Source organism: Crocuta crocuta, unplaced genomic scaffold, assembly GCF_008692635.1.
Source record: "Crocuta crocuta isolate KB4526 unplaced genomic scaffold, BGI_CrCroc_1.0 scaffold110, whole genome shotgun sequence".
In the NCBI taxonomy this organism is placed as follows: domain Eukaryota; kingdom Metazoa; phylum Chordata; class Mammalia; order Carnivora; family Hyaenidae; genus Crocuta; species Crocuta crocuta.
The window spans coordinates 1,379,398-1,383,109 of record NW_027527386.1 but is presented as its reverse complement, the minus strand read 5'-3'; positions in this window follow the sequence as shown (position 1 = coordinate 1,383,109).

Below are 3,712 nucleotides of genomic sequence, written 5' to 3'. Positions count from 1 at the left end.
CCCCGCCACCCCCAGGCTCTCCTCCCCCCGAAGCCACAGGGCACCGGAACCAGATGCTGCTCTCCTGCCCATGCCCGTCCAGAGCTCCCACTTCCCCCGGGGGTAAAAGCCCCAGGCCGCCCCTGACTCCCTAGGAGGCCCTGCACCATCCGCCTCAACTTCTCCCTGCCCTTCCCTCCTGCACTCTGCTCCGGCCACCCAGGCCCCCTCACAGTTCCTGCAACACGCTCGGTCTGGTCCTGCCCCAGGGCCTTTGCATGTGCTCTGCCCGCTGCCCACACTTAGCGTTATTACTTGGCTGAAAGTTAAAGGGCGAATGGGAGCAGGGAAGGGGTCTCTGTACAAGGAACAGCATGAGGAAGGGCAAGAAACAGAACCTAGAGATCCTAGGAGAGAGATTAGGGCAGAGAGGCAGGTATGGATGGACCTGTGGGGCATCAAGGAGGCCCTGGTAGGTCTGGGCCAGGAGGGACCTGGCCGGGTTGACACCTGACCAAGCCTCCTCCCTGCCCCTCTTGCAGTAAGGCACCCTGGGCCACCAATTGTGCCACTGCCAAGAAGGAGAAACTGAGGCAGGGGCCCTGGGGGCTGAGTGACGCAGCAGTCCCCTCCCAGGCCATTAACAAGGAAGGAGCCTCCCATGGGAGTCACAGAAAAGAACTCGCGTGGTGAATGAGGCTGGGCTTCGGGGAGGGCGGGGAGGGAGGAGGGAGAGGAGAGCGGCCTCCAGACCGATCCCGGGGAGGGTCCCTGCCCACCATGCGGCCACCGGTGAGAGAGCTTCCTCCGCTTCTTCCCGGCAGCCGGTCCCTGTCGGAGGCGGGGCTCCCCCCTTTCTCAAAGGAGAAAACCGAGGCTCACAGGAGCGTGGCGACTCGCCCACGGCCCCCAGCTGGGTGGGACCGCGGGTCCAGAGCCCACATTTAATCACGTGACCGTGTCCTCCCCCGGCCGCTGGGTGATCTGAGGAAAGCGGGTGAGCCTCTCTGGGCCCAGTACAGACTCCTGGGCTGCCTCTGAGGCCCTGATAAGAGGGAGCGGGTGGTGCCCATCCTGGCCGGACACCAGGGCGTGGGTCACGAGGGCCCGGAGCCGGCCTTGTGCGCCCACGCGGAGCAGGAAGCATAAAGGGGCAATTATGACCCAGGACAGGGCAGCGAACGGGCTCTGCGCCACAGGCACGAGGCTGTGTCCTGAGGCTCGAGGACACCCCCGGGCCTCTCCCTGCCCCCACCTCAGGGTCCGGCCCGGCCCGGGGGGCGAGGGGCTCACGGGCACACCCGACCCTCGGGACCGCCATGGCCACGGCCAGGGGCAGCTCCGGCTGGAAACGCTACCAGCGGAGCTTAGGGAGAAGTCACCGCACAACCTCCCCTGCCCCCGCGCCCCCTCCCTGCGGGGCCCGCAGACCTTCCTCCTGCCCAGAATCCCTCTCCCGAGGTCTCAGAGACACCCAAGGGTCGGACCTGGGGTCCCTGCCTTCCTGGATCCCTGCGTCACCCACGTGTCAAGGGGGTTCCGAGCTCATCTCTGTAGTCACTGGCGGCTTCAAAGTGGNGTGGCCTCAATGCCGCCCCCCCCCCATTTTCCGCACCAGGAACAGGGCTCAGGGTGGGGCCGAGTGGGACCAGCCACCTTCCGAGAATCAAGGGAGCCGCCTTTAATTACCTATCAAATCGCACTGGGTGCTCTGTCCCCAAGGGTCCCCCGCAGCCAGGAGTGGACAGGAGGGGCAGACAGGGACTGAGCCGAGCCCCACAGGGAGGAATGGGTAATGGCAGCGGGGTGTCCCCACCGCGTGCTGGGCCTGCTTAAACGCTACCCACGCGTCCTGCGGTTTGACAGATGACAGGCGAGCTCAGACAGGGGCAGCTGTAAGGGGAGGGGGGACAGCATGGAGGGGCGGCTGAGCCTTCGGAGGCCAGAGACCAGCTCTCAGTCGACCTCCACGGTGCCCGGGCGGCCCCCATGCCTGCCACACCGGCTTCACGGAGAGGCCTGAGGCGCCGGCTCGGCTGGCTGGCTCCCGCCCTGCTCACGCCCACGGGGCTCCCCCGCTCCTGGGCTCGGCATTCTCGACCCTTCAGGTTGTGACCCAGGGCCCCCCCTGCTGCCCCTCCCACAGGCCACCACGGTCCCCAGGACGCAGGGGTCTGCCTCAGGGCACTCTGACCAGGCCCACCTGCAGACTCATCCTCCGAGGCACAGCACAGATCCCCCCACCCCAGACCGAATCTTGGCCCCTTTGGACTCCTCCCCCTACCCCAGGACCCTGCCTTAGCCCAGCCCTGACCCACCGCTCTGGGGCTGGGGGTGGCCGTGTCTGGCTCCTCCTCCGTCCCTCCTCTGCTCTCAAACATTCCATGGCTCCCATCAATGTCCATTAAACTCCAGACTCCTATCCTCAGCCTTCGGAACTGCTGACCCCGTCATGTAGCACGCCCAGCGCCTTGCTGCGCCCCAGTGGTGCCCTGAGCCACGGCCCTCTGGCCCACGGGGTAGGAGTGCGTGCCATTCCCACTACCCACACACCCTTCCTCATCCCCATCACACTCCAGCGTTCACACTCATCCCCGGGTCTCAGCTGAGCTGTCACCTCTTCCAGGAAGCCCTCCTGATGTCCCAGCCTGGATCAAGGGCCCCCTCGGGACTACCCCCACGCCACGTACGTCTCCCATCAAAGGCCCATCACCCTCCAAGGTGGTGGCCTCCTCTGCACCCTGGGAACATGGCAAGGCCCGTGTACATATCAGACACCTACTGCATGCCCAGCCCCACTCGGCACTTTACCCACATCATCCCTGGGGTCACATCCATTTCAGATGGGGAAACCGAGGCCAGAGGGAGACCTCACAGGCAGGGGGGCTGACAAGGGCACGGCCCCCAGCGGGAACTCACATCTGCTCTGAGGGTCTGCTGGAGACTTACGGGCTGGAGAGGAGGTTCAGGACGCGGCAGACAGGACATGGGCGGCTGGGAGCCTGACCCAGAAGTCACACGGAGACCCTCTGGGTGCCCAGGGCTCTGAGAAGCGGGACGCTGGCTGGAGGCAACCACAGGGGGACCTGAGCTATGGGTCTGGGGGGCCTGATGGGGGATGGGGGCATGGAGCTCAGGGGCAGAAGCAGGAAGGGGAAAGTGGGAGCTGATACACTTGTCCTGATCCCCCAATTTACTGAAGCCCCGGACAAGGTACAGCATTAACCTGAGACCCACAGACCCGAGGGGTACAGGGACAAATAAAGAGAGGAAAACTTTCTGTGAGTTTTTTTGGGGGGGCGGGGTGGGGCAAGGATCCCAACCCCTGCCCCGCAGTCAGGTTCCCCGGCGTGAGGATGCAGAAGCCCCCCATCAGAGCGCCCCTGGGCTGGCAGAAGGCCGCCGGACCCTGGCTCCGCCCCCAGCAGGGTGGGGGAGGAGGTCGGGCTGGGGGCCAGGCGGGGGAGGGGACCCCGCGGAGCATAACGGTCCGGAGTTTTCCTAAGTCCCAGCGACAGGCCTGAATTGGGGGCGGGGGAGGGGCGCCAGGCACGCGGGAGCTGAGCTGTCCCTGGAGGGGGGCTGGACTGGCCAGAGCAGAGGCGAGGTGGGGGAGAGCGCGAGGGTCCCCCCTCTCCCGGGGGCCTGGAGGGGGGGCAAGGAGGGGGACAAAGCCCAGCGCAGGCCGGGGCTCGAGGCAGAAGGGGATCCGGGCGCACTCACCCCGCGGATC